At 38.5% G+C, this 12,938-nt stretch overlaps 1 pseudogene; it reads left to right on the forward strand.

Moving 5' to 3' along the window:
- LOC121516791 overlaps positions 1 to 10,906 on the forward strand; it is a 59,983-nt pseudogene extending 49,077 nt beyond the window's left edge.
- The last annotated feature ends 2,032 nt before the right edge of the window (positions 10,907 to 12,938 follow it).

The following is a 12,938-nucleotide window of genomic DNA, read 5'->3' on the forward strand; positions in this document are numbered from 1 at the left end:
TCTGGCCCTAGCTTTCTAAAGCTATCACAGCATTTCGTAAAAGAACATCATACCAACAGTTGAACAGGGCGGTGAGTGATGGTCTGGGGCTGCTTTGCTGCTTCAGGACCTGGACCTCTTGCCATAATTGATAGAACCATGAATTCTGCTCTCTACCAGAAAATCCTGGAGGAGACTTCAGGCTCAACCGCGCTCAACAAAGCAATGATTTGAAACACACCAACAAGTTCACCTCTGGATGACCTGCAAAGACAGAAACTAATATCTTGTTCAGACTGGTACATACTTCCTATCCACTGCTTTCCTCCTATTACTGTTGTGATGGGAATTTTGTATGTTTTGTATATTTTAACCTCTGATTTAGTTAGTCTGTAGGTTTAGCTGTGCATCTGTCTTATTGACCAAGGAATGACCTGGCGAATCCTTCTGTTAACCCCACTGTAAATCACATCATGATCACAACAGGGCAGTAAGTCATGAGCTGAGCAGCTATATGTTGTAAAAGGTCATAAAGACCACTTTTTGGGAAGTGACCATCTGTTTTATTGCACCCCAATTGGTTTACCCTTCTGTTCAGGAAGTTTTTTGAAGTTGATCAAAACCTCATGTGTTTGGTCAACTGCTCAAAGGCATGTTTTAGATGGTATAAAAAGGGGGTCCTCCAGTTGCTCATTGGGCAAGTCTCATACTGCTAACTGCCATGTGGCTGTGTGGGTTTGCTCCCTCTGTACAGAGTGAATTAAATTCTTGATGCATGTATCTTACCAGTCTTGTTTTTTGACTCTCTATAGGCAATCGAAAAAATTCATTAACACTGTATCAGGCATATATGGCTCAAATGTTCATTGATGCAGCTATCAAATGTAATTGGTTTCTGTCAATTGCATGGCAGTCACCAATGCATTTAGGCATGCACCTTGCCTATAAAAAGTATTTACCCCCTTGAATGTTTTACCCTTTAATTGATTATAAATTAATCAAAGTCAATACATTTTTTAAATTTTTGACAAGAAGTTACAAAACTTTCTTTAATGTCAAAGTGAAAACTTTTTTTTTTTCAAAGTAATGCCAGTTGAACACAATTATATAAGTTATAGCCTAACAATTCCCCCTTTCAAACTGACTGACCAAATACAACAGAGGCCCAGCCCATTGGTGGTAGTAGTCATAATTAGTGAAATGTGGATCACCTGAGTGCAGTGTATTATAAAGTCAACTGTGTCTGGAAGGTTCAGTCACTGGTAAATCAGTATTCCTGGCTACCACTACCACTGAAGACAAAAGAACACTCCTGACACCTGGTCAGGGTATTTGAGAAATTGCTGATCCACCAGGATTTTCATACCTCAAAAGTGTATAGTTAATGATTTCAGAGAGAAAATGTCCAGTGAGCTTCATTTCTCTCAACTGAAAAGCCTCATAGGTCCTAAATTCAAAACAAGAAGTAAGCAGCAGAGTTGGGCAGAGCTTCGCACTGGTCCTCATCTTTTGGTATTGCTGTGATTGAGAGCCTCCCTTTGAATAGTTTACATATTGTGTGAAAAAATCTGAATGGATGTGTTACAAAAATCACCCCTTCATAAAATCTCAGCCCAAAAAGACAGAAGCTGATGATAACAATGTTCCTTTTTATGAAATTGCCTTTTTTGCACTTCCATAGTAGTTTATCTGTCAACCCTGGAGCTTGCTGCTTGAGAAATGCAGTTAGAACTAGCGTCCCAGCTTCTCACAACTGCATTATTCCCCAACATAAATGACAAGGCATGAGGCAGATGAAAATACCTCTAGATACTATTTGCCACATTGCCTGTTGTTACTCTTTAATAGTGAACCTAGGCCAGTAAAGTTAGAACCCACCGTGCTCGGAGCTCTAACTTTTATGCAGATCATGTTTGGCCTTTTAGTAGATAAATGCAATTTATTGTGTGGGTGTTTTGTTTTGTGTGCACATTTGTGTAGAGCCCCAAAGCTTTTACAACCAAATTGCTCTTTATTTAAAGACAGGTAGAGAGCACATTGAAAACATGACTGTGGTGAGGATGCTGGAATTAAAAGACACAGGGAGAAATAAGACAAGAAAGGGATGAAATAAAGAGACAAAAACAAGGAGAGAAAGTGAAACAGAAACAAAGGGAAAGTGACAGGGATGCATAAAGAAACAAAAAGGAACAGAGATGCTGAGAGAGAAAGAGGATGTAAGTACAGTGTGTGTGGGCATGAAGGAGGGAGTTATTTATGGATGTAGAATTTTAAAAGTGACATTTTATTCAGGTCCATTAGAGAAAGTGAGAGAGGAAGAGTGAGAGGAACAAAGAGGTTTTTAATGTTTAGATTTCAGCTTCATGTCATTGGAATTGATGGACAAGTAATGCAGTTTTTGGTCAGATAAACATCAATCTTCAAGTAAGACAACAGATATCTGTCAGAGTGAGGAGTGTTTTGTTAGAAGAAAGATTATAGAGCATCTGTACCACTGCTTATTTAAAAAGGTGGCATTACCATTGTTTTTTTTTTTGTTTTGTTTTTTTTTTTTGTTTTGTTTTTTTTTTCCTTTTAAATAAATTATTTGGCATTTTTGCAAGACTGGCATATCAGACCATTTAATTAGTAGCTTTGTCTTTCAGCCAGTTAACCTAATGCAACAGAATGACTGGAGACTGTTCGTGGGCAGATGGACTGGGCTCAGAGTAACTCAACAAATGGAAATATTTGGTGTTTTTAGAATCCTGCATGACTAAAACATTTTGCATCCCAAACTTGAGTTTCTGTGTAAAAATGTAGAATTTTATATTGCTAAAAAGGGCACTTTCATTGCGTTTTTTATGTGCAGGCAAAATGAAAATTGGCAGTGTATAATATAGTGTATGAAAACTAATATATTCTATAATATCATATCCATATGGATACACCTATGTTACCTAGGCAGCCAGCTAAGGGCATATGCATATTAGACACCATTGTTTTGATTCCTCCCCCTCCCCTCTCCTACACTGGACTGCTTAGGGACATTGTTCTGTGCCTGAGCACCATTACATGTGTACACAGTCTTATACAGTAGGGGCTGGAGAAAAAGAAGCAACCATGGCAACCACCTGCACTGACATTTGTTCATGTTCTGTGAGGACAATCTAGTCCAATCTGCAGGCTTCTATTTTTTTTATTACTGTGTCTTTCCACTTCTGTCCATTATCTGTGTTCATCCTGTCTGTATTTCTGCATGTTCAGTCGAAGCACACTGGCCTAACGCTGTAATACCACCTGTAATCAAGGGAGGGCGATGTTCAGCAATCAAGCCAACAGCTCAAGCCCAAGTAGCTAAACAGAACAAAGTACCTTTTGAGAATTGGCATAATTTTACTCAAACTTTCTGAATAAGTATTGCCTAATGAGCTGTTAACATTTACAAACATGCACCATATGGACAAAAGTATTTGTCCACCTGACCATTACACCAGCAGGGACTGTAACAGCATTGTGTTCAACTGCATTTCGTTAATATGGTTTTGGACCCCTTTTCAGTTATAACAGCCTCCACTCTTCTTGGAAGGCTTTCCACAATATTTTGGAGTGTTTCTGTGGGAATCTGTGTCCATTCATTCTGTATAGCATTTATGAGGTACTGATGTTGGACGAGAAGGTTTGGCTCACAATCTCCGTTCCGCGTCATCCCAAAGGTGCTCCATGGTATCGAGATCAGGGCTCTGTGTGGGCCAGTCGAGTTCTCTTACACCAAACTCATCCATCCATGTCTTTTGAGATACTGTTTGTTTTAAATCCTCAGGGGAGCGAAGGAGTGGAAAAGTCCAGATAAGATTGATGGTAGACTTTTAAAAAACTGTTCTGAGAAACTTGCTGGTATTATTTCTATCTTTGTAAAGTATTTCCAGCTTTACAGGTTCCCTTGGTTTGGCGAGACTCTGTCACTATGCCCAGGACAAAAGCACCAAATCCCAAAAGACTTTTCGGCCCGTTGCTCTCAACATATGAACAAAAAAAAGGGCAGGGGTCTGAATTCTTTCAGAAGGCACTTTCTCCACAGAGTTATGCACAATAGAATCAACTTCTACCAACTCAGTTAAAAGTAGCCCCCCCCAACCAAAAAAGAATCTCATCAGTCGTCACTTTCAGGGGCAGAAAAAAGTAACGGTGTACTTTTACCTGAACGCTCCTGCCGTGAACTTTGCATGTACCTGTTCTCCACTTCAGCCTTTTAGTTTAAAGACCCAGATACTTGTTCTTCCCCACGCCTTATGTACTCTGTGAAAAGTGAAGCATTAAATCCCTCCAGGCAGGAGGATGGAACCGGCACTGCTCTCAGAAACAGTCCTGTGTAACATTTCCCCCACTCCTCTATTTATGTTTTATTTCATTTTATCTCTTAATGTTGTGAGTGGGCGTAATTTCCATTTCTGTTCCACTTACACCCGTGGCTCTGGCACAAAGTCTTTGTTGTTGTGATGTTTTAGTGTCACTAATTTATGATTAAAGCCATAACTGTAAATGTTCTCAGTACAAACGTATGTATTTTTGAGGAGATTCACACATTCACTTCTATCGTAACTGTAATAAAACCACTATGATTGGCATGGATTTATGCTTGTTTCTTTTTAATATGAAAAACCTGTTTTTCTACCACTATACTGAACCTGCTGGTGAGAATTTATATGGTGTTAACTTTAAGTTGAGTGCCTTGCCTAAGGGTAACTTGATGGTAGCATCATCCTTTTAAACATATTCCAGCTGTCCATAACATTAACACAAGCTTTAGTCCTGAGCCTGCCTTCTTTACTCTCAGTCTGCTGCTCCACTGTCTCAATCCTAGTGGAAACATCTCCTGCAGTACTGCCTCTACATTGCTAAACACTAGCAATGATTTTGTTTATTCACTCTTTACAGATGGATCCAAATGTAACTAATTAGATGCTGCCAACTGTTACTGCAAAATGGACCCAGGAGGCTTCAAATTCATAAAATATATGTGTATATTGAAACACTGCTGCTTAAAATTAAATGGAATGTTTAGTTTCAGATTTATCTTGGCAGTACATTCAGGGAAATCAACACACAGAAATTATCTTTAATTTGAGGAAATATGGTGAAATCTGCAACACTCAGACATTCTTCTGTCCTGTCTCTCTCTCTGATATGTCCAAATACCAATAATCCAATAAACATCATTTCTTTTGACAGTCCAATCACAATCTGCCCTGTTAACCAGAAGCACTTAAGTCAAAGATAATGTGCAGTGATCTGATTTTAGTTGTTACAGCAGAGAGAAGCCCAAACAGAATGATGTAGGCCAAGGTGTTTTCTTACCCCAGAAAGTTGCTAAAACTACAGGAACTAACGATTCTCAAGCAAGTCCTATTAGTCACAGTATCATGAATCTGTCAGTGAGCAAGTCTTGTCAGCATCAACCCAAATAAGTTCCAAGGGAAAGAATCTGCCATGGCGGCTAGTTTTCTGTGCCTGAAAAAACGATTGGGGGAACTAAACAGGGAATAGAAAAAACATTAATTTGGATCCAACAGCAGACATGTCAGACAGCAGGATATGGTAGAAAGAACTTAAAGTAATAAGAAGAGTCCTTAAAAAAGACAAGCTCTGGACACAGGTGAGCAGGCTGGTAACAAGCAAACAGTATTGACGATGAGAGGCAGTGGGGAGAGAGAAAACAAGTAACAGAAGGGAAACACAAACATGAGGGGGAAACTGCCTGGGACGACTTGATATGGACAAACAAGAAAAACTTACTCGGAGTTAGAGAAATACAAATTTAATATTTCACATGAAGCAAAAAAAAAAAAAAATCTGTTTGTTTACATGTACAGTTAAGATGAGCAACAGTTATAGCTTCACTGGGTCATACTGTCCTTGTCCAAATGTGCAAGCCCTGGGAGAGAATTGATTTATTGACAGGAGTCAATAAATATAACTGAACAGCTGAACATTATGGATGACATTCAGGCACCTGATCGTCAGCACCTGGGGGGTACCAGAGACTCAAAACACAATCAGTGGCACCAGCAAAATAAGCTGTTTCGCTTTTATAGAGAAGATTTGGCGAATGTACATTCTCAGCTCTGCTGCTCATCTCACAATTGCATGTTCCTTACAAATTGGCACCATTTAAAATGAAAATGAACATACTCTACAACAGTATAAGATTTATTTGGAGGAACCATTGTTACAACAATGAAATAATCTACCAAAAACACACGTTTTGTGTTAAGTTGTAATTGCTGAACAGATGATTTTATGATGCCAGTGAAAAGACAATTGAAGAAGTGTAGTTATTATAAATGCCTGTATTAATCTCTGCACTGGATGCTGACAGAAAGTTTTTAAGTTCTGAAATGTTACTGATATGGTAAAATGGTGACTTTATGACTTGATTAATGTGGCTGTCCATGATTACAAGATTTTTTTTTAATTCTTTCCTGCAATTTTAAACAGAGCTGAGACAAGAAGAAATTATGTGTCTTAGAATTTTTGAACCAAAAATTATTATTTCTGTTTTGTTTAAACTGTAAAAATTCTTTGACATCTGAAAATTTAATTCATCTAAACACTTAAGCACTGTCCATGAAAGTATTACATTTTGTCCTCTATAATTTTTACTGACATTTCTGAAGGAAAACATGGAGATGATGAGTGACAGCAGCAATGAGAAAAAATTATTTCTTCATTTTTTACAAAAATGATGTTGTATATTGATTGTATAACGGTATGATATTGTATTCATGTATCTTATAACTAACTGTGCCATGTTTGTTTTTTTTTTGTCCCATTTCTAATCTTTAGGAAGTTGTCTCAAATTAAAAAGAAATAGTGAAAAAGCTCCCCTCGCGCTCCCATTATGTATCAAGATCACATCTGACACTGTGCGTCAGCATGTGATCAGCCAGAGAAGAAGGAGAGAGAAAGTCAAGATGTCGCATGTTAAATATTTTGACCACACAGTGGTTACAGTGTTCTGAAGCTGATGCTGCAGATGCTTTAAATTAATTTTGTATCATTAAGTATGAACAACAGCCCTCCTCACACAGATCAGCTGTTGTAGTCTAATCAGTGAATGCTGAGCAGCACATTTCAAATTCTAGATTGAATTATACCTGAAATGTACATCTAAATAATATCGATATGAGATCAGGCACAAGTAAAGAGAAGCTGTAGGAGGCAGAGCAGATGTGCTGTGCATAAAACCAGAGCAACCATACTCACCCATGTGGTTGGATAATAGTTTAATTTAATAAATTAAGCTAAATTATTAATTTAGTTTTTGATTTTTTTTTTTTTTTTTTTTTTTGTGTGACCAAAATCTGAAATTGATTTATCCCAAAACCTTGTTGACATTGTCCTACGTAGCCTCTATTATTAGTTTTCGATCAAAAAATAGAGCAGAGAAATTTACATGGACAGTAAAGAGACAGAGTTACCTTAAATTACAGAGATGTCAATTTGCATTGGATTAGTATTACCTGTGGACATATGTGTGTGATGAAATTTGATTCACAGTTTGCCCTGGAAATATGTGCATGGCGAAATACAGAAATTGTAGATTTACACAGGAGTAAATACACAGACTGCCTACATGATTAAAACAAATCACCAGAGGGCCTTAGATAATACCGGTCCTTTGTGAATAGGGCGCTAGTGAGGGATTTAATGGGATAAAGGTACTCTGAGGATATGTCTGAATTGTGTGAGTAGTAGGATATAAATATGAAATAATACAGCTCCAAGAATAACGCCTTGGGGTACACCGCACTTAGCACCCACATTATTTGATCCATAGTCTCCATTGGACACAGAAAATTGCCTGTCTTGAAGGTCAGTTTTAAACCAGTTTAGAAGTCCAGATTGAGAGACAGGAGTACTTAGTCAGACAGTGAGACATATTTGCTCTAGACCAAAATGAGACTTTTATTTTCATTATCTTTAACAAAGGCTTTAGCCATGAGTGTGTGGTTTCATAATGCCTGTGTCTCAGCTAACTTTCTTTAAAGCTACACTTGGTATATTACTTCATGGATACATTCACACCACTAAATATGACAAAATAAAGTGTACTATGTGAAACATGATGGTGTACTCATGTAAGCTTAACAACTGAGCTCCCTCCTGGCTATGTAGGAGATGCATAGCTAGGAGGGCAACCACTGCAGAGATTACAAAGCATTTCCCACATATGGGGCTCTGATGAAAAGTATGATAAACAGCATGAATACATTCGGAGCAAAATGAAATACATGTAAGTCTTGGGATTTTTGTGACATTAAAACTTGATTAGTTTGCACAGTTTACTACATGGCATCTATGTATTATTTGAATTGAGGCCTAAAATAAATGTATGCACAGTATGTTATGCTAAGGCAGCTCATGTATTTAGCTCTTAGCTTATCCTGAAGTAGACATGAATAGTGTGCTGAAAAGTTGACTTATTTTTAACTTCATATCCTAAATGTATTAGTTTTCAAGACTACGCCCTCAGGCTTCACTGATCCAACAGACTTTTTCCATAACAGAACGCTCTACCACACCTATCATACAACATAGCACAAAATCACTCATGTAACCTTGAAGAAAGTTTTCATGCAGCTTCGCCCCTGGGTGTTAAGTAGCCCTGGAGCACCACATAATAAAACACAAGACCTCTGCAGTGCCTACATCTACACCAACCTGCATCTTTGCCCTCTCTGCCTGATTATCTATTTATTTCTCATTCCCCTTTCATTCTATCTCATTCTGTCTGCTTTTCTCTTACCCTCCCCCCCTTTGTCTTGTCTTCCTTTTAAATGAACAGAGGGCCAGAGAGGGTAAGTTGAATACCACTCTAATCTCTGTCTTTCTCTTGCGAGCCAGTCTTATGCTATAAGCCTCTATTGGTAGGCAGCCAGTGACTGCTGAGTCTTGTTAGCTGTATCCCCTTCGAGACTGTTTAATGTGTTGCATTGGTATTCAGGAGTAGGAAAGAGGGCAATGAAAGAGGGAAATGTGGGAGGGAGAAATGTATAGGAAAGGTTGCCAGCTAAAGGCCAAGTGTGGGGTGAAAGGAAAAGTGACGGTCATCCACCCTTGTTAGATAACAGAATCATTGTGTTTGGCCAGAGCAGCTGGTCAGTTATCACTTCTTTTGCTGCTGGATCTGTCTGCTGCCTTTGACACATTAAGCCACCAAATCCTCCACACTCTTTGCACTTGGTACCTCAGGGTCTTCCCTTCAGTGGCCCTTGTCTTACCTCACCAGAAGATCTATTAGAGCATTGTGGAGGGGTTATCATCAGAACAAAGGTCAGTGCTTCTCTATAACACCACCTCACTTGGTGCAATCATTCACTCCCATGGCATTGCATATCACTGCTGTGCAGATAATACCCAACTTTTCCTATCCTTTCCATCAGATGACACAGCTGCCTCAGCTCAAAGCCCTTAGTCACCAGCTAGACTCGTCTCCTCTGTCACAATGGTGAAATGAATTACCCAACTTCATTTGATCCCCAGAGTCTCTTCTACTTCCAAGAGAATGCTAAAGACCCAGTTCTTACGGGAACACTATGCCCTCAACTAGACTCTTCACCTCTGTTGTTCCCAGTAGTAGAATGAGTTTCCCAATTACAATTAGCTTGCATTGTCCATCTGTACTTCTAAAAGATTTATCCCCCGCTATCACTGAACAACCCAGCAATTGGTAATTTGGTGCAATATATGCTGGTGAGGACAATGTTAATGGTAATGATAAGAAGTCTTATGTTGATGACGTGTTTTGTTGCTTATGTTTGTAATATTAAGGGTCTAAATGCTTGTATACACCATGTGCATTGCCTCCAGCACTGCATGGCAACACCTGTGTCCAATTGGGCCTGAAGCACTTCATGGCACTTACTGATGTTGTTTCCCCTCATCTAGATCTTTGCTTTTGTTGTTTTGACTTGGATAAAAACTGCATTTGATATTGTAACATTGCTAGTCCTTCATCACTCATCATTTATGTCTATCTTTCTCACTCTTTTTCAGGTCTCTTATGATTTTGATCAACTCTATGTGATGTATCTATTTACATCCAAATAACAGCAATCACAACCATTACAGGACTACCCACGCTGTCAGTTCTTGGTACATGTAGCTTGTAGGCCTGCAGAAACTTTGTCTTTAAGTTTTGTAACCCCCATTATGACTTGTGTAAAGCAGCAGTTGAAAACACAACATTTCCTGATATGGCTGTTTTATCATAAAAGCACTCAAACAACAAACCACCTGGGGCATTAGTTCTGAAGAACTTGTTGGAAATAAAGTATATTGATCATAATCAGCAAAGCTTCAGGGAGGATAAAGTTAGAATCAAGTATGGAGTTAAAGTATTCATAGCCAAGTATTCCTTTGGCTACTTTTTTGTTTAATCAGCTTGTACTTTCAACATGAAGTTAGTCAGTTGAAACACCTTTAAGCAGTTGACCTGTGTCACTTTTTCTAATATGTGGCTTCAGACTGAGAGGGTTAACATACAAACAAACATATGGGTGGTATAATGAACTTAGCTTAGCTTGTTCAGCTGTTGCGATTTTTCAGGTAGGTGAGCTTTTTTCCATCATTCTCCAGCTCTTCTCTGGAATTTATTTAATACAAAAATCAGAAAGGATGTCAAAAAAAAAACAGATTTATGCATTTATGCTCCTTTGGAAAGGTTTTAAGTCTGACAATATCATTTATGGCTTCACTGTAGCAACGATTGAAACCATATTAATAACTTTAAAATCCACTGCAACATTGCTCTATTTCTCTATTTTTCTCCCTTTCAGGACCCGGAGTAGCCCAGGGTTACATTTTCAGCTTCAGTCTGCAGCAGTGCAGCGTGGAGAAGACTGTGACTGCGAACTCTTCACAGACAAGTCAGTGGTGGGAATGAGCAGTCTTACGCTGACGAGCTCTCTTTGACTTCCACGTTTGCTCCAGGGTTAAACAGCTGACAAGTGGGGCTGGATCTAGCCTTGGCAATGACATACTCACACACACACACACACACACACACAAATGGAGTCAGAAGGCTGGAAATAGTTCTATCACACTTGAGCTCACACACTGGGACACATACACACAGATTTCCGACGTATGGCAGGTTGGAAAGGCATGATGTGAGTGACTATAGATGCTGCATGCTGAGGCGTGAGAGTGACAGTGTGATGTACTGCAGTAAAAAGTCAATGCGAGCTCCAGGCAAATCCATCACTTTGCTGTAATGCTCTAAAGCAACACCACGAGAACAAGCATACATTCTGTATACAACTAAGTGGGAGTACACTGAAAGGCAGAATCCATGTAACCTCTAACCCCTAACCCTAACCCAAGGACTATAAAAAAAACACAGTCAGTAAAACTGTAATTTTGACCCTGCAGCAAAAGGTTTGGCAAGTATTCACCCCTGATAAGTTTATTATTTTTTTTTTTTTCTAAAGATTATCTATGCTGTAAAATCAGATGCAGTAATTTAAACCAACACTCATTTCATTGAAAGAGGGTGTTTAGGTTCATCACAGTAACAAATACCTCAACTATAAAGAGAAGAGGAGTCTTGCTTCACTAGAAAACAACTCAGACAAGTAGGAGAGATGGAAACATGATGGAAAAATGAGAGAGTGGAAGAGGAAAAAGATGGTGTGATCAGGCAGTGAGTGAGGCAGAATAAAGGAAGCCATGGAAGTATGCAGGAGTGAGGAGAAAACCCCACGAGGAAAAAAACAGACAGGGAGGCTGTACGAGGAGAGGGAAAATGCTTGTTCGAAAGCAGGAGAATAAAAGATGAGTGCTATAGGGTCAGAGTGTGAGGAGATAATGAGAGGAATGGCACCAGTAGGGTGGAAACTAGAGGAGAGTGAGGATGGACAGATAGCAGAAAGCTTACACAATAAAACACAAGATATCATGGAATTAGTGGCAAAGATCGAGGTTTATAGATGTGTCTTGCAAAAAAAAATTACAAAGGCTGTAAATAATGAATGCAATGTAAAACTAGAATCACCTTCAAAAACGCTGAGCTGCATCATTTATATTTGTGCTGTAATAAACCTTGTAGATAGATAGATAGATAGATAGATAGATAGGTAGGTAGATAGATAGATAGATAGATAGATAGATAGATAGATAGATAGATAGATAGATAGATAGATAGATAGATAGATAGATAGATAGATAGAGAGATAGATAGAGGACAGACAGACAGATAAAGCTGTCATTAAAGCCCAGTGTTTTTGGATTTGACTGTCTGTTTAAACAGTGAAAACTGTGCTTAAATTGTGCCTAACTTCTGCCTCCACATTACAGGTGCATCCCATTGAAAATGTGTTTTTGAGAGTCAGATTGTGTTTGGAATTTTGCAAAAAAGACCATATTAGTTCTGCTAAGTGTTTCTAACTATGTTAAAGTGTTTAAGGTTTTGCCAACAGGGAGGTAAATTTAATATATGACTTTAAGCAACTCACCATTTTTATTTTATTTATTTATTTATTTATTTTCAGAGAAGGGGAAATTGTGTTTTAGCAACTGAGAAAAACTGTAATCACAGCCAGTCAAAGCTGAAAACACTCACTGCCATTGATTAAATTAAACCAATATAAGCCAGGTTTCTAAGGAGGAAAGGTGTGTGTAAAAGGTGGAGGGAAAGAGAAAGAGGGAGAGGAAGACACGGAGGACCAAGATTAGAACAGAAATTTAAGATGAAATTCAAGTCACAGTGATGGACCAAGTTCTCCCTCCTGGATGAAAAATCCCACTTATGTCCTGCAATGTGTATGACTGATACGAAATGTTGCTTTTTGCAAAACAAAACTGAACCAAAAAAAAAAAAGTAAAAGAAAGCAATGAGTTGAAAAACATGGGATACAAAGATTTTTTGAATGACAACTGAAGGTTTCCTCTTTCTTTTGATGTAGCTATGCATTGTC

The sequence above is a fragment of the Cheilinus undulatus genome, linkage group 10 (genome assembly GCF_018320785.1).
Source record: "Cheilinus undulatus linkage group 10, ASM1832078v1, whole genome shotgun sequence".
Classification (NCBI taxonomy): Eukaryota; Metazoa; Chordata; class Actinopteri; order Labriformes; family Labridae; genus Cheilinus; species Cheilinus undulatus.